Genomic DNA, 18,908 nt, shown 5'->3' with positions numbered 1-18,908 from the left:
ATGTTTTCCTTTTTCAGTACTGCAGTCTGTAAGATATAAGCATCTAGAAAGAATTCATTGTGTTCTTTTGAATGAACCTTCAGCTTAATCAATAAATGTAGTGACTTGTTTGAGAGCATAGAGAAAATACAAATTATTCCTTTGGAGCCCTCATTCCAGTGTCATTACTTTTTAGGAGTCACATTTTTCTTTGCAACTTTGCTAGGTTAAAAAAAAAAATGATGTAGCATCACCATAGAATCTGCCTAAACACTAACACAGGGGATCCCTGGGTGGCTCAGTGGTTTAACACCGCCTTCAGCCCAGGGCGTGATCCTAGAGACCCGGGATCCAGTCCCACATCAAGCTCCCTGCATGGAGCCTGCTTCTCTCTCTGCCTGTTTCTGCCTCTCTCTCTCTTTTTGTGTCTCTCATGAATAAATAAATAAAATCTTAAAAAAAAAAAAAACACTAACACAAACTTAATACTGATATAGTTGAGTTTGCTCATTCAAACTGAGGGTAGACTTAAACTAATTAAACTAAATATAAAGTAAACTAAACTATATATTTCCAGAGAACAACATGTGCAGATTTTTAAAATCTAGAATATAATGAATACTAATAAATATATGACTAAGAAAAGGATGTCCAATGCTCCCTTTCTGGCATTCATGTGCTGGCCTATAAATCATCACCATCTATTTGGAACAGAAATCTAGGTATATTACTTTGACTCTTAGGATGCATGGGTTAGCATTAATTTAAAATAACTCTCCTTTAGGGGCACCTGGGTGGCTCAGTCATAAAGCTTAAGCTTCTGCCTCTGGCTCCTTGCTCTGTGGGAAGTCGGCTTCTCCCTCTCCCTTTGCCCCTCCCTCTGGCTTGTACTCTCTTGCATGCTCTCTCTCTCTCAAATAAATAAATAAAATATTTAATAAATTTTTTTTAAAAAATAACCCTCCTCTCACTCACTCTGACCTAGATACAATAGCCTTTGTATTATTCTTGAATATCCAAGTACATTTCATTTTATGGTTCCTTCTGTTTAGAAATCTCTCTCCTTAAAAAAAAAAAAAAGAAAGAAAGAAAGAAATCTCCTAAGATGTTTGTATAAACAACTTCCCGCTCTTTTTCTTGTAATCTTTTCTACAGACCTCTATAACCAGCCTTATTAAATTGGATCCCCACTACCACTCTGCTTAACTCTCTACCTGTCTCCTATCTCCTCCTATCCCTTCCCTAAGCATTTATCACTACCTGGTATATGTTTCTTTGTTTCTGTGTTTGTTATCTCTTTCTCATACAAGACTATAATTTCATGAGGACAGGGATTTTTTTTTTTTTACCACCTAGGCTGTGACACACACTAGGTCACAATTCTTACTATTTGTTGAATCAATGAATGGACAAAATGTTGAAAATGAACATATGGTTAAGGAGACTAACTTCTAGCTAGAACAATGAACTTCAGTCATATCTTCAGCAACCTTCTAGGAACTTTCATGGAATTGAGTTACACCTATTTTTCATTTTCCACATGCATTATAGAGAGTTAATTCTTTCAATTCCTCTATGAAATATATGCGAATACTCCATTTTACAGATGGGAAAACTAAAGCAGGAAAAAACTAAATTCCTAAAGATCAATGCATGAGTCAATATTAGAGCTGGATAGATTTAGAGAATTTTGGATAGTCTTTTTTTTAAAGATTTGTTTATTTGAGAAAGAGAGAGATCACAAGGGAGAAGCAGACTCCCTGCTGAGCAGGGAGCCCCATGCGGGACTGGATTCCAGGGTCCTGGGATTACAACCTGAGCTGAAGGCAGAAGCCCAACCTACCGAGCCACCCAGACGCCCCAGGTATTTAGTCTTGAACAACTGACTCCCAAAGTCATTTAACTACAGATTGTGTGTTATAATTCATTTAAAAGCATTTACTATTCCCGAATTTGAAAGTCTCTCAGGTAAGAAACTGATTTGTTGTGACAGTACATGACTCAGTTACTGTAAATGTTCTTTCAAGAACTTGTTCCTTAATCCATATCCAGTAATTCACAAAGAAAGTTGCTGTCTTAGCAGAAATACATGGTTTGTAAGTATTTTACCAATTCATCTCATTATTCTTGTCTCCCATTTAATTTTAAATGAATTCTATGACTCCAAATCTATTGGAAACATGAGGGAAACCTTTTATGTAGTATCTGTAAAAGATTTTCTCAAGTCTAATTTTACTTTCGATTCCTCAAATGTTGCTACAGATGATTTGACCCCAAAATTCAGTATGTCAGAAGGATCACACAACTTTTTTTTATTGAGAAGTCCCTTTTTCTTTAAAGTTTTTATTTATTTATTTGAGAGAGAAAGAGAAAGAGCATGCATGAGCAGGGGGAGGGGCAGAGGGAGGGGCAGGGGGAGAGACAGAAGCAGGCTCCCCACTGATCAGGGACCCCACCGTGGGCCTCCATCCCAGGACCCCAGGATCATGACCTGAGCTATAGGCAGATGCTTAACTGACTGAGCCACCCAGGCACCCCAAGAAGTCCCTTTTTAAATAGGGACAGTGGTTCCCAAATTTGATTGCATTTTGAAATCACCTGAAATATTTACAAATACTGATACCTGGATTCTGAAGTTTAGCCAAGATGGATACTTTTGGGGGTTTCCTGACATGATCCAAGAATGAAATCCAGGAAAGAAGCAAAGCTAGAGGACTGTGGATATAAAGATTTCTAGATTTCTCTGTAATTCCAGATCTTTTAAACTATTAGTATGTTTAGTATCTTATTATATTCTTCACCCTGAGGCTGTTTCTTGGAAGAATCTGGTTTTACTACCTAACTTTTTTTTTTTAAAAAAAGAGTGAACATGACGGGGAGGGGCAGAGAGAGAGGAAGAGTATTTCAAGCAGACTCCATGCTGAGCATGGAGCCCCACTCAGGGCTCAATCACATGACCCCGAGATCATGACCTGAGCTGAAACCAAGAGTTGGTTCCTTAACTGACTCTGCCACCCAGGTGACCCAACTATCTATGATTTAAGTTAAATTGGGCTAAAATGAAAAGGATGTCAAGATGGATCCCAACAACTGGAATAAAGTGTATGAAACTCCTGAAAATGTAGCAAGGTATACAAATGTGAGATACAATTACTGTTCATCTAAATGCTGACACACTACATGAGCCATCCAGGACCAAAGGCCATTTGTATGTTATAAAGTGCCTTCAAAATAATTCTTAGCAATAAACAAATTCACTTAAAGTGTGTCCACATTTATTTGGGAGACATTATACCTTCATCATCAATTCCTCTCATTTGCAAGGATAATGAATTTAGTTTTTCATGCCTGCCTGAAAGTTCTACCAATTCTAATACCTACAGCTTAAAGGAAAATAGAACCCTTCTGTCACCCACTAGTTTACATTAACCAATTCAGATCCCACACCAGAACCATTAGGCAGAGTCAGATCCGTATATGGTTTTCATTTGTTTTCTACCAAGTTTTCACACTTGGAACTTCTTCGGTTTGCTTGCTTAGCTGTGAATGATAACAACGGTGACACAGACAAATAGCAACAAATGAGGAAAGAATTACTGAAAAAGAAATGCCTTTTTAAAAATCAGCAAGAGGAAAAAAAAAATCAGCAAGAGGGGTGCCTGGGCAGGTCAGTGGGTTAAGCAATCAACTCTTGGTCTCAGCTCAGATCTTGATGTTAGGGCCATGAGCTCAAGCCCCATGTTGGGCTCCAGGCTGAGTGTGGAAAAAAAAAAAAAAAAGGGGGGCATAAAAATCAGTACAAAAAAAAAAAAAAAAACTCATGAACTCAGCTATGTTAGAGCAGGAACTAGAAACCTTGCCTCCATCTGTGGCTCATCATTGGCATCCTGTTGGGTGCTCCCAGAACCCTGTCCCCCTGAGTCCCTCCCTCTCTTCATAGGCTGTGGGGCCTGGGTTTTCTGTCACTGGATTACTTAAGCAAGCTCTTTGAAAGAATTGTTTTTTCCTACTTTGCTCCAGGCTGTTGGGCTTGCATTTGGTGAAGTTTCTCTGAAGCAATGAGGCTGGTGTTATCACTTCAGCACTCCTATTTAAACACTCTCTTAATTCCTCCTGTTTAGTCTGGCTCATTGGGTGTTGCCCATGAAAAGTTTGGCTTTTGTAATCACAATTAGAGCAGGCTGGTGTGACTAATCAGTCAGTTCACTGTGTCTCTATCTTCTGTGAAGTGAGTCAGTTTCAACATTAGCTCTGTGCTCACATGTCACTCCCTACTCTAACGTTCAAGCCTATATTTGTTCCAGACTCTGAATATTACAAAAAAAAGGGCCGTTTGTTTTCATTCTTAAAGCATGTTCTATACTCCCTCTTGGGAGTAGAACTAACTCCACAGGAATTTGGAGAAATTCCCAGAGTGCTAGCTCACTATACAGAATTTCCAGGGCAGGGAAATTTTCCTCATTTTGGGAAATTGTACTGATAATACGACATTCAGGTCAACACACACATAATGAATGTTTATAACATGCAAAGCACTTTTCATATATCGTTGTTTTAAAATACAGTTACTGTTAGAGCAGCTCTAGAAAAATTACATTTTGCAGAAAAAATTATAGACAGTAGAATTGCCATATATCCCACACCCAGTCTTCCCTTTTATTAGCATCTTACATTAGTATGATATATTTGTTACAATTAATGTAATAATATATCGTGATTCATCAACTGATACATTATTATTAACTAACAGTCATGCTTTATTCATATTTCCTTAGTTTTTTCCTAATGCCCTTTTGCTGTTCCAAGATCTCATCCCAAATACAACATTACATTTAATTATTATATCTTCTCAGGCTCTTCTTGACTGTGACAGATTCTCAGATTTTTTTGTTGTTGTTGTTTAACGAACTGGACAGTTTTGAGGAGTACTGCTCAGGTGTTTTGCAGAACGTCCCTTAATTGTGATTTGTCTAATCCTTTTCTCATAAGACTGTGGTTAAATATTTTTAAGAGGAAGACCACAGAAGTAGAATGCCATTTTCATCACATAAGGTCAAGGGCATATATTATCAACATGACTTATCACTGTTGATGCTAACTTTGCTCACCTGGCTGAGGTAGTATTTGTCAGATTTCTCTGCCGTACGTTTACAGTAACTTTGTCCTCATTTTCCCCCTTTTCATCCTGTGTCCTTTGGAAGGAAGTCACTATGCACAGGTTATACTTAAAGAGTAGAAAATTATGGTCCATCTCTTTGAGGGCAGAATATCTGTATAAATTATTTGAACTTCCTTTTAATTCAGTCATTTATTTATATCAGTATGGATTCAAGGATTTTTAAAATAATACTTTGAGTTATAATCCCCCAAATCCTTCTTTATTTATTTTCTTGTTCAAAATTTTCCAGCTTGGCTATGGGGAGAGAGCTCTTTTACTTGGTTCCTTGTCCCTTTAACATGCTCCTTCATATTGTGTGTGTGTGTGTGTGTGTGTGTGTGTGTGTTTTAAGCACTTCCTTAATTTCTGCATTTACAAGATGTCTCAGGTTCATCTTGTATGTTTCATGTCCCAGGCCTAGAACCAGCTATTTTTCTGGGGAACCCTAGTCCTTTTATTGAAGAATGGTATTAGAAATCAGGATCTGGATGATAGACATGCTCATTGTTATTGGAGTCTCTTTGCTTCTCAGCTGAAAGAGAAAAGGACTATCTGTGCATATATTAAATCAGGTATTTGCACATATGCATGAATATTTCTGTATGTAACTATTTGTATCTATATTCAGCTAAATGTGAGTTCACAGAGATGTCTCCAACTTCAATCCATTACCACTTGCATCATTCTAATCTCCTCCTTTTGTCCTAACAGTGAGATACTGGACTCCTACCATCCACCATCCATTTATTCTATTGTTCAATTTCAGTGTTCCTATATAGCAGTACCCAAATTGCTGTTAACATGTACCCCTGTGGGAGGTAACTTTATCAACTAGTTTTCCAGGGAGTCTGGAAGACATTTTTCTGGATGGCCATGGGCCTGATATCATACAACAATTCTGTTACTAAAGAAGAAGGGGAGAATTGATAAGGGAACACAATTGGGATGCCTGGGTGGCTCAGTGATGGAGCATCTGCTTCGGCTCAGGTTGTGATCTGGGGTGCTGGAATCAAGTCCTGCATCGGGCTCCCTGCTTCTCCTGCTTCTCCCTCTGCCTATGTCTCTGCCTCTCATTGTGTCTCTCATGAATAAACAAAACCTTTTTAAAAAATAAGGGAACACAATTAATGGTCTCCACCATAGAATGTACTGAAGTGACAGGTCACAAAAGAGAAAAATACAGTGGCCTTTTTTTCAATTTTAGCTGAGTTTCTATGAGAAAGTCAGTGGTTTCCTTCCTCAGACTGTAACCTTTCTACACGATGCTCATTTCCTTCTGTTGCCACAGCACCAGCTCTATCTTCTTTGGGCTTCCACAGCCATCAGCCATCACTCACAGAAGTAAGGGGACCAATCCTATTGAGCACATTGTAAACTGAGCCATGAGAGAGCACAGCAGGGCAGTGAGGTGGTGAGGATGGATAAATTGAAGTATCCACTGGTTGTTGGGCAGTGAAGGTAGCAGAGATTGCAAGTGGGTGCTGACTGATCCAAGATATTAATATGATAAGGAGGAAGAAACGTGGATGATGGGACGGCTTTTCCAAATGACCATCAGTGAGGCCCCCCTGACAACTTTGACTAATCTGTGCCCCTTCGTTGATCTGTTATCAAATCAGTTGCCAATGTGCTATTTTCATCCAGTGAGAGTCTACAATTCTAAAAAACAAACTCTTCCATACCCACCTTCCAAACCTGACCTGCTAGCTGGGGACCGTTATGCCAATATATGGGAAAGAATAAGCAACTCTACACAGGGAAATCTAAAGTTTTTCCTATCACCTGAGAAGATTCTGGAAAAAAGAAAATGACACGGTAGGAAAGGGAGCTTTGAAGATTTGCTCATCTAGGTTCAAATCCTAGCTCTGCCACTGGAGAGCTGTGCAACCCAAATCATTTGCTGCCATTTATATTAAATTGTTATTAAAATACTAAATTATTAAATATAAATTGGTAAAGTAATATCAAAATGGTACATTTTCTTAGTATTTAAAATATGTGACAAAACCTGGAGAATTTATAGCACAAAGAGAGAACCTTAATGTATGCGAATTTACAAATCCTTTAGGAAGCTGAGGGATCCAGGATGGAATGCAGAATGTGACAGAAATGTCTGTATCACACTTACGTGAAACAACCTCACGCCCTGGGTGGGAGGTGAGGGGAAAAAGTGTTAACCTAAGTAACTTTGGAAATGTGTGGAGTGTGTCAGTCAGACTACAGGCAAAAGAAAGTCTACATTCACACTGTGCTCTGGTTGGAACTGGAATGTGAAACCTTCTATAAGCATCCTAAAAATGAGGGGAGGGCATGCTCTTCTCACTTTTGTTCTTTCCTACTGGGTAGGATAGGACTCCTTACCAGGTTAGGACACCCATCTTGGACATGAGATGAAAGACAAGGGTTGAGGATGATGATGACAAGAAGATAGAAATAGCTTGTCTTTTTCTTATGATTATAGAGCGTCCACACCTGCTGAAATTAGAATGAAAAAGAAATTTCCACCTTGTTTAACTCACTCTTAATTTGAATTTCCTATCACAGATAGCTTTAATCCCAACTAATGAAGATTTTACTCCATACCTCTTCCTCCCTGCCTTTTACCCCTTTACCACTTCCTGGATCCCTAAAAAAAAAAAAAAAAAAAAAAAAAAAAGGAGAATGCATGACTTTTCATGATATAAGCCCCTCGTAAGATGTTCTGTGGGATCCTTGAGCACCTAATTCCAGCCCATGAAAGGGATGCATAAAGTAGACTCTTGCTCACAAAAAGATTGTATCCTTGCACGCAATGATAATAACTGATTGGAGCATACTATGTATTAACTCAACATCCTCACAAAGGGGTTATTTCAATGGCCAAAGAGTAGACCTTTGGCTTTTGTTTCGTTTGTATCAAAAGTACATACTTACTGAATTTGGGGAAGTGTCAAGAAGTGTAACCTTTCAAAATGTAAAGGTTGGGTGGTCATAGTCTATGATCTCTCTCTCTCTCTCTCCCCTCCCTCCTGGACTTTGATGTTCTACTGGACTTGGGAATTGGAAGTCTGTTCAAAGAACGATGGAGCAGAAAAGGAAGATGCCAGTTCATAGTTGCTACGTGTCCATTTCAAAATGGTTACCTAGCAACAGCTGGAGCCGGGGCTACAAGGAGTCATACCAGTGGCTTGGAGTGGAAAAGCTTACTGAGCTACAGACTTGCTCTACTAACGGTCTCGTCTGCATGGTTTTTAAAATAAGAATCAGCTTTTGGGGTTATGTGGGCTGAGGCACAACTGATTGTCTGTTTTATTTGTCCTCTCTCATCTTCTGACAGGGTGAAGGGCTTGCTGTGTTTACAGAAAACCTCTCGTGGTGTGAAAAACATCTGACAGCTTTTGAAGCCAAAACAGAATCCCTTTTAAAGTTCCTAGATGCCAGTGATAGCACCTCTGTGAATATACAGCTTTAGGGGGAAAAAAAGTCCACTTTTAAGTAAGAAAATTAAATTTCCTTAAACACACAGAAAAAGTTTGAAGAGTTTAAATCAGTATAAAATTGAAAATCTTTTACTAAAGTTATCATTCTAAGACCCCTCTAACCTAGCCTCCCAGGTTTTCATCTGTTTATGTTCAGTTCCAGGAAACCAAGACAAATACCTATAAAAAGAGAAATGCAGGATGTATTACAGGGGCTGTGGTATTTGGTATTTATATTCTATCATTAAGCTGTACCTTTATTTCCTTTGCGTACAGCCTCTTGCCTTGTTTATGCCTACTTTCTTTCTGTATTTCAAAATCGCAAAAAAATTCATCTATATGATTACTTTGTAAACTCTTTGGGGCTCTAACCTCTCAAGAGGAAAACCTCTCTCAATAGAGTTTAGATATTCATCACACATTCTGTTTGGGTTAGAAATGAAATTTCTATTAAAAATGAAATTGGGGGTGCCTGGGTGACTCAGCTGGTTAAGCGTCCGACTTTTGGTTTTGGCTCAGGTTGTGATCTCAGGGTGGCAGGATCAAGCCCCACATTGGGCTCCCAGCTCAGCGTGGAATTCTGTTTAAGATTCTTACCGCTCCTTCTCCCTCTGCTCCTCCTCCTTTCACATGCACTTGTACGCATGCTCTCTGTCTCTCATAAATAAATAAGTAAATAAATAAATAAATAAATAAATAAATAAATAAATAAATAAATAAAATCTTAAAAAAAATAAGTCACGGGGATTCAAATAGATATTTATATTCCAATGTTCATAGCAGCTTTATTCACAATAACCAAAAAGTGGAACAACTCAAGTGTCCATTAACAGATGATGGAGAAATAAAATATGGCAGATATAAAAAATAGAATAGTATCCAGCCTTAAAAAGGGATGAGATTCTGATGCATGCTCCCACATGGAAAAACCTTGAAGATGTTATGCTAAGTGAAATAAGCCAAACACAAAATAACAAATATTATATGATTTCACCTATATGAGATGCCTAGAATAGTCAAATTTGTAAAAACAGAAAGTAGAATGGAGGTTTCTAAGAGTCAGGGGAGTGGAGAATGAGGAATTCTTATTCAGGGGGTACAGAGTTCCAGTTTTGAAAGATGAAAATGTTCTGGAGTTGGATAGTGGTAATGGTTGCACAACATTGTAAATGTGGTTAATGCTGATCAACAGTAAAGCTGGAAAGGGTTAAAGAGTAATTTCAGTTATTCAGTATTTCAGTAATTTCAGTACCACAATAAAAAAAATTAAATGTATCGGGCTGAATATTAACAATGCTCTGATTTTTTCCTTGTGCTTCAGTGTCCTAATGGGACATAATTATAGGAGGAGAAAAATCTGCTCTGGGTATTGTGTAATGTGCATCCATGTACAGAAGAATAAACCATGTTATCAAAAGAGCAAAATCTTGCCCTGATTTTTGCGAGAAATCCTAATATCAGTTGAATCGAATTCTTTTTTGTTGTTTTTTTTTTTTTTTAATTTTTATTTATTTATGATAGTCACAGAGAGAGAGAGAGAGGCAGAGACACAGGCAGAGGGAGAAGCAGGCTCCATGCACCGGGAGCCCGACGTGGGATTCGATCCCGGGTCTCCAGGATCGCGCCCTGGGCCAAAGGCAGGCGCCAAACCGCTGCGCCACCCAGGGATCCCTTTTTTGTTGTTGTTGTTGTTGAGTGAAAGAATGCCTGTTTTGAGAGAAGAAGGGGCTGACAATATATATTCTAACAAATATCCATTGTGTTTTTTTCTTGTTGGCCTTTTTCCTTCTATGGCCAGACATTTCTTAAATTTGTCTATCGTGAAGAACTAAATAAAATACATTTAAAAGCCAGCAAGTCTTGAAATTATATTTCGTTATTGTTTCCAGGCATAACTTTTGTAAACCATATATGGCTTTTATGAGTAAGCCTATTCAGCAGTGTAAGTCCAATACTGGATTTTGCTTGTTTTCCCATCTGTGCCCTAAACTGAGACCAGCGGTAACTGCTATTTTAATTATAGTATCATGAGTTAATCATGATTGATCCCAAATGAAGACTAGATTAGACTTTGAGGCTCTTCTAAGTCACAAACTTACAATGTGTATTTTTAAAAACATTTTTTTATTTATTTGAGAGAGAGTGAGTGCATGAGCCGGGTGGGGGTAGTGCAGAGGGAGAGGGAGAAGCAGACTCCCTGCTGAGCAGAGAGCCCAATGTGAGGCTTGGTCTCAGGGCCCCAGAATCATGACCTGAGCCAAAGGCAGAGGCTTATCTGACTGAGCCACCCAGGTGCCCCAAAATGTGTATTTTTTATAAATAAGTCTCATTTCATTTAAAAGCATGAGTTTTGTTTTTTGTTATACATTTTCTTAATTTTTCCTTGTTGCAGAAGCAAAGTGTATCTGTTATAGAAAATCAGGAAATACATGTAGGCCTAATAAATCCTAGGGGGCCGTATAGTCCAATGGCTACACGGGATTCTTCAAAGAAGCATGGCAGGCTAGTGTGTCACCTCTGACAGTGCAATGCTGACTCTGTTCTATTTGCTACATCCCATTTCTTTTTCTTTTTCTTTTTTAAGATTTTATTTATTTTACAGACAGAGAGAGCACAAGCAGTGGGGAGCCTCAGGCAGAGGCAAAGGGAGAAGCAGACTTCCTGCAAAGCAGGGAGCCCAATGCAAGGCTCGATCCCAGATCATGACCTGAGCCAAAAGCAGATGCTTAGCCAATTGAGCCACCCAGGCACCCCTGCTACACCCCATTTCTGACAGATGCATCCCCCAACCTTCTCTGTGCTCCTCTAATCTCTTAGAGTCCACCCTTGTACTGTGTTATCTAGGTTTCCTGCCTACTGGGTGTGTTCAGCCAATGGAAGGACTAGCAGCCCCACATCTCTAGAGTCCCAAAGAAGTAACTACTTCCCAGAAGAAATATGGTGTCTTTTGGGAGGTTCTTCCAAAAGCAGATCTTGAAACAAGGACTTGAATGCAAGTAGTCCATTTGGGAGGTGATCCCAAGAAACATTGGCATGGAAGTGACAAGAAGAAACATGGAAGAGAAAGAAAACAAACAAAAAGGTGTATTATCAAACAAGTCACCCTCATGGACAGTTGAGGTTTAATCTGTTGGGACAGATCTTAGCAACAGTAAAGCATGTGTACCTGTGAGCTGTCTGCTTGAGGGGTGGGGAGTTAGAGTCTTTATCAACAATTCCCTTCAGGTCATTGACAGAAGACTGGTCCAGGGGGAGTACACATGAAGATGCCAGGGCTGCTTCATGACCCTTCTACTGAGTCATGAAGACTAGAGAAAAGCAAAGAAAGGTAAAGAGTCCAAAAGCTGCACAGTGATGCTCCCAAGGAGTTGCCGGAAAAATGGTCTTAGTGGAGTGACAGGGTTTGAAGCCAGAATGCTTCAGAGAAAGAAAAGATAATATGTGTGAACAATTCTCTCAAAAAGCTTGATTCTGAAGGGGAGGAGAAAAAGAAGGCTTTCGCCCAAAAGTTATGGGGTTAGAGCAATGCTTTTCAAACTGGGATGGTTCAAAGTGTTCTTTATCCCTAAGACCTGAGAGTATTAACAAACACACATTGTGCCCACTGGACGCCCATGAAAAGGGTTTCAGGATTTCAGTTCCTCTGGTTATATTTGTGTTTACAATCAACAATCAAGTTGCAGCCAGGCAGAAATCGTTTAAAGCTACGTTTTGAACTGGGATACCTTGGATGGCTTAGTGGTTGAGCATCTGCCTTTGGCTCACATCATAATCCCAGGGTCCCAGGATCGAGTCCCACATCAGACTCCCCACAGGGATCTTGCTTCTCCCTCTTCCTGTGTCTCTGCCTCTCTGTGTGTGTCTCTTGCAAATAAATACAAATCTTTAAAAAATAAAAAAGATACATTTTGAATAGAAATTGTTCACACTCTGTGAGAGAAGAGATGATATCCTTGAGAATGAATATCGTTTCTGTGTTGACAAAGAGAATCAGGATCCTGGCTTATGCTCTGCTTGTTCCAGCTTTGGAGATATTTGAATCAGAATGAACATTTCCAATGGAAAATGCTCATGTTCTGGAAAAGACATTGAGACCCAGAGAGAACAAAGAGGAACAGAGGGAACAAAATATTTGGGATGAGATATTTGTCCTATTAAAAAGAAGCATAAACTGAAAGCTTAGCATATATATCTAACAAATCACCCTGGCTGCTAAAGGACATCTCTCTTAAAGGCAGCTCTGAAGACTTCCAAACACGAAGGACTTGTGGCCTTAACTTTCAGAGAGAAATTCCTTTAGTGGGTAGATAAGTAAATGCCTCAAGCAGGACTGAGTCAGGATAGGCCCCCATCTGGCCATAGTAGTGTTAAATAGAGGGGATATGGGGCACCTGGGTGGCTCTGTTGGTTAAGTGTCTCACTTCTGATCTCAGCTTAGGTCTTGATCTCACAGTTGTGAGTTCAAGCCCTGGCATGGGGCTCCATGCTGGGTGTGGAGGTTATTAAAAAAAAAAGAAAGAAAGAAAAAGGAGGAATAGTAGGCAGGCAGGCTGTGAAAGCTACTTGTTTAGCCACCCCAGAGAACCTTCCTGTCTGTATGGGAATGCAGGACATAAATAGGATTTGTATATATCTGCAAAAAGCAAAACACCCTATCTCATAGGTAATCTCAAGATTTTGATGTTTAATAAGGAAGTTAAAGAACATAGCTTCAGGGGATCCCTGGGTGGCTCAGCAGTTTAGCACCTGCCTTCAGCCCAGGATGTGATCCTGGAGTCCCAGGATCGAGTCCCGCATCCGGCTCCCTGTGTGGAGGCTGCATCTGCCTCTGCCTCTGCCTCTGCCTCTGCTTCTCTCTCTTTCTGTGTGTCTCTCATGAATGAATAAATAAAATCTTCTTTAAAAATAGTTTCAATAATTAGGATAAATAATCCTAGAAGTATTCAGTGTTTAAAAGTTTTACAAACACACACACACACACACACACACACACACATCCATGGAAAAAAATACTTTGAACAGAGCAACTATTTGCAACTTGTTATGGTCTTTCCAATCATGATCTATGTATGTACGATTTTCAAACAGCTGTGGTCAATGTGTTGAATATTTCATGAGTGACCTCAGACAAACCACATCAGTTTCATTTGTCTGTTTTCTTCTCAGCAAATGGAGAGAATTTCCTCTATTTCACAGGGTTATTGTGAAGAATAAATGAGGTAACGTAGCATAAACACAATTTACAAACTCTGAAGTGTAAAATTGTGAGGTGTAATACATGTGACTGCTCCTTCTATTCCTTTCTATGTATCAGTTTGAATGGTCACATATTATCCTAACTGAATTACTGTCATAGTTTATTTAACCGTTGTCCAGTTGTTTCTCATTCTTGCTTCTTGGCCATCATAAATAAAGTTGATTATAAACATCTCTGCATGATTAGCATTTTTCCCTTCTGAAATATTTCCTTAGGATGAATTCCTGGAAGTGGAATAACTGGGTCCAAATAGTTGGAACATTCTTCTTTAGATGATGTACATCTTCTGAGTCCAGGAAAAAAAAAAAAAAACCTTCAACTCCAAAAATCAAGTTAATTATGATGCACCACAATTCAGATGCATTAAGAAAGTAAATCTAAACCTGGCGGTGATAACAACTCAGCACATATAGAACCACATCAGCATAATTTTCAAATAATTAAGTTTCCTCTGATCCTGGAACACATCTTCCAGTGGCTACAAATCCTTTTTGGAATGGGGCAGGATAGAGCATGAAGTGCAAGGACCATGACCCGGTAACCTTCTTGTCCAGTGTTAGCAGCCTCTGTTTACAAGTTACCTCATTTTTTAGAGGATATATTTCTTCCCATCAAGGCCTCAGCCACTGTTTTTTTTTTTTTTTTTCAGTTGATTTAGATTCAGAGCAAAGTAATTTTGGTAAAGGATGATTTGCTACACAGATTTTAGGTTAAAGTTGGGGAGATGAATTCTGTGCTGCATGTATATAAAATATGAAAATATATTCTTCATGATCTGTTCCAATTTTCTGGAAATATTATCTTAATATTTATAAAGTATATGCAGATTCCTAGACTCCTGAATATAAATGCTTTTACTATCTATTATCTAATGCCATTTTTGGAAGCTTAAATGCTCAGATTGGCAAGAGTTCTCTCTGCCTAAAGATTTCTTTTTGAGTTGGAATTCTGCTTTCCTCTGGGCCATTTCTTAGGGATGGCTACAAGAATCAAAGAAGAGCTGTCTGAGACACTAATACGGTTCAGTAAAAACTTTCCTTATGAGATGTTTCAGGGGAATACTTACATCATTACTTAAGGGCCCAATGTGATTGATCATTAAATGATTAGCTCTATAGCGCTCATTTTCTTCCTCCACATACGTCTTTTTTAAAGAGACTAGAAAAAAAAAAAAATAAAGAGACTAGAGAGGGAGTTAAGAAGAGGCATAGTAAAATCCCTGGGTGGCGCAGCGGTTTAGCGCCTGCCTTTTGCCCAGGGCGCGATCCTGGAGACCCGGGATCGAATCCCACGTCGGGCTCCCTGCATGGAGCCTGCTTCTCCCTCTGCCTATGTCTCTGCCTCTCTCTCTCTGTGTGACTATCATAAATAAATAAAAATTTAAAAAGAAAATTTAAAGCTATAAAAAATAAAGAGGCATAGTAGGAGGGTAGTGGCTAAGAGTTAGATATGATGGATGGTTTCAGCTTTGCCACTAACTAGCTATATGACCAGATCTAAGCTATTTAAGCTGTTTGAGCTTTAGTTTCTTCAACAACAAAGTTGAATCCAACAAACATTCTATGATTTCGTATGAAGCAAAAGCCTTTCCCCCTGACACAGTCAACTTTTGGGGGCCAAATAACTAAGAAAAGTCTTAATGTCATGTCACTGCGAGTGCTGTGCATTTGTGCAGGTGTGGGTGTTGGTGGAGGGGTGGGTGAGAAGAGAGATTTCCACTTCTCCATGTATCAGCAGTTGAAAAACAGGTTGCGAAAAACACTGTGCTCTCCTGTGTTTGGGCAAACAGGAATCAGGCCACCCTGACCTCATGGTCCCACAGAGACTGCCAGGAAGCCTGCAAAGTCTGTCCAGCGCTGCTGAGACAGCATGTTTGGCATAGCTGAGGGGAAGCTAGAAGGAGGAGGGTAAAGAAGTAGTGGTGTAAAGAGGCGAGGGTGTGGCCTGTACCAGGGGCCAAGTCAACGCTGCTGCCTTATTGGCATGATTAGCGCTTTCAGAAATCCCTTGGTGAACCAGTAGAATTATCTAGGGAGGGGAAAGACCTTTAACTTATGCAAACTTCACTTCAGGTTCATTAATACTTTATTTATTTTTTTAAGATTTTATTTATCTACTCATGAGAGACACAGAGAGAGAGAGAGACAGAGACCCAGGCAGAGGGAGAAGCAGGCTCCCTTCAGGGAGCTCGATGCGGGACTCCATCCCAGGACCCCAGGATCACGACCTGAGCGAAAAGGCAGATGCTCATCCACTGAGCCATCCAGGCATCCCTGCCTAGAAGGCTCTTACCCTGTTTGTTGGCTAAAGTTGTAGTAAATGCATACACCTGCCATCCTTCAAGACTCAGCAAAAATATCTCTTCCAGGCATTGTGCTGCTTCCTCCTCAGGGCTGCCTCAGTGCCCAAGAAAATAGTATACACACAGGACACTGAGTTTCTTGGGGCCATGCATTTTATTTGGGTTTTTATATGTTGAGCACAGGATCAGGCAAATGGGTGCTTAATAAATGCTGAATGCATATTTAGACCTGTGTTTCAAATAACCTCATCTTCAATTCCTGTTTAGGACAAGGTGGGAGGGAGGGTTTTAAATGCCCAAAAAATTTTTGTAAACTGACAGGGGGAATTGATATTAAACCATGTTTGGAAAATGGGACCAGATGACACAGATTCCTTTTGGGTTTCAAAAATCTTACCTAAGAGGAAATTCCCTCAACACCCCACCGAACACCCCGTCCCATGAATTTCTCTTGTCCTTTCTATCAACCATGAATCCATTTAGGTTAACAAGTTACTTTTTAAAATCTTTATTACTTTCTAGGAAGGTTAAGTGCAATTTACTCTAAATAAAAATCCTCTTCCAGAAAGCTATGTATCGGGGACAGTGAGCAGTGAAGAAGCGCACTTCGAATGGGAAAGCTCTTTCCTGGCACTGGAGTCACAGCTCCAATGCTAATTAGTGCTCCTGAGCTGCAAACCACTCTTGGCCCAAATTCCTGGCCCGTGCAAAGCCAATCTCCATAGTGTAAAGAGCCTGGGCATCGTTGCCAGACAAGGCTAGTTTTAAACTCTGGCTGTGTCACATGCTGGCTCTATGATTTGGGGTAAATTGTCTAATTACCAGAGCTTCTATTTTCTCACCCGTAAAATGGTGATAACAGCAGTAGAGTCCTCATAAACTCGTAAGAGGATTCAATGAAATGTTGTGGCTAAAGTTGTCAGAGAGCAGGTGCACAGAAGTAATTACTATTATATTTGTGCATGCCTCCAGGGATCCATGGACTTTCCAGAAGTGGGTGTGGATAGGTGGGTTATTGGGTCTTGTTGCCAGCTGAGACGGTGTGGATTGGGAGGTGGTTTTGCTCATGGGGACAGGAGGCCTGAGGGATACTCAGTCAGGCATGGAACAAGATGGAATGCTGGGGTGTGATCTGCTAGGGCTGCCATGTTCCAAGAGCTCCAGGACAACCAGGACCCATAGGCTCCCCAAAGAGGTGCTGGCTGATAGATTCAGGGATCTACTCCCTCTTCTTGTTGATGAGGAAAATCTTTTCCATTCCTGGCTCTCCAAAAAGGGAAGGCCATAGCATTTTATAGAGCTGTAAAACACACAGAAGCTTTTATTTCTGACACAAAATAAAATACCAGAATCGGTTTTGCATCCGTAAATAATCTTTCTCCCTTTTCAGAAGTGAAGCCCATGGAAGATTATCTCTCAAATTTTCTTAAAGTGGGAAATTCTGAGCAGCTACCCCTGAGCTCCACCTCAGACATGTTGAGTTAGGATCTCTGAAATGGGGGGAACCTTGGTGGCTCAGTGGTTTAGCACCTGCCTTTGGGCTAAGGTCTTGATCCTGGGGTTCTGGGATCAAGTCCCACATCAATCTCCCTGTGGGGCCTGACAAGAAGCAGAGGCTTCTCTCTTGGCCTATGTTTCTGCCTCTCTCTCTGTCTCTCATGAATAAGTAAATAAAATCTTAAAAAAACAAAAACAATCTCTGAAATGGGCCTGGAGAATCGATGGTAAATCAAGGCCTCCACGCAATTCTGATGCACCTGAACCCTTGCTTCTTCCAGAGCAGTCTCTGGGCAGTAGTATCAGCCTCACTTGGGAGCTTATAAGAAATGCAGAACTTTAGGCCCTACCCCAGACCTACTGAATCTGCATCTTTAAAAAACCGTGCTAAAATTCCCATAGCACAAAATTTACCATCTGTACCATTTTGTTTTTTGTTTTTTGGGTTGTTTTTGTTTTTTACTATTTTAATCTTTTTTAAGTGTGCCTTTCAGTCGGTTAAGTGCCTTCATGATATTATGCAACTCATCTCCAAAACTCTTTTCCTCTTGCAAAACTAAAACTCTATACCTATTAAAACAACATCTCCCTATTTCCCTCTGGCAACCACCCAGAATTTGCATTTTAACAGCATCCCCAGGTGACTCATATGCCTATTAAAGTCTGAGAAGCACTGCCCTAAATATGACAACCACAGGTAATAAAATCAGGAGCCACAAGTGAGTTTACTGAAGCAATCACGCCACCTACTTGGGTGAGGGGATGGAAACCGGCCAGCAGAGCAGTGACAAATCCCTCTAGACAATTCTGGTGCATGCTCAGGTTTGAGGATCACCACTCTAGAGCAGTGATAGGCACCCCTGTCTACGTACCAGAATCATCTGAGAACTTAAAATACACACACACACACACACACACACACACACACACAACTGAGACCCCTCCCAAATCAACTAACTCTAGTCCTTAGAGGCAGGGCCCAGGCATCTGTATTCTCAAAATCTCCCAGCGATTCTGATAACTTTGTTTCAGAGTCACTGATCTAGAGAGATGAAAGAGGTTAATAGGATAAAGAGGAGCACAGTGTGTGGCTATTAGAGGGGACTAATGGCTTCAGAGAAGGCATCGTGACTGCTATTCCATTTTATATCATCCCAGTTATCCAGATATGAGTGATTACTCTGGGGATCTTAAAACAAAACAAAACAGCAAAGCTGTGTTTGTGAAAGAAATAGCTACCTTATTAGAAGTTCTAAT

The 18,908-nt window shown here is 40.0% G+C and overlaps 1 long non-coding RNA gene across 5 annotated transcripts in view; it reads left to right on the top strand.

Moving 5' to 3' along the window:
* The window catches only part of LOC112678912 (uncharacterized), a 29,390-nt gene extending 15,380 nt beyond the window's left edge, over positions 1-14,010 (top strand). For 2 of the 5 annotated variants that reach the window (XR_007402557.1, XR_007402554.1), the window contains 2 exons: positions 8,184-8,349; positions 8,454-10,020. This is a non-coding gene — a long non-coding RNA (uncharacterized LOC112678912). Of the gene's footprint in view, positions 1-8,183; positions 8,350-8,453; positions 10,021-10,116; positions 10,449-11,439 lie in introns of those variants that run through there. The other 3 variants (XR_007402556.1, XR_007402555.1, XR_007402553.1) reach the window with 3 other exon arrangements.
* Positions 14,011-18,908: the final 4,898 nt, after the last annotated feature.

This window comes from Canis lupus, chromosome 16 (assembly GCF_003254725.2).
Source record: "Canis lupus dingo isolate Sandy chromosome 16, ASM325472v2, whole genome shotgun sequence".
Lineage (NCBI taxonomy): Eukaryota > Metazoa > Chordata > Mammalia > Carnivora > Canidae > Canis > Canis lupus.
The sequence above is the reverse complement of the archived record's forward strand: the minus strand, read 5'-3'. Positions and strand labels throughout refer to the sequence as shown.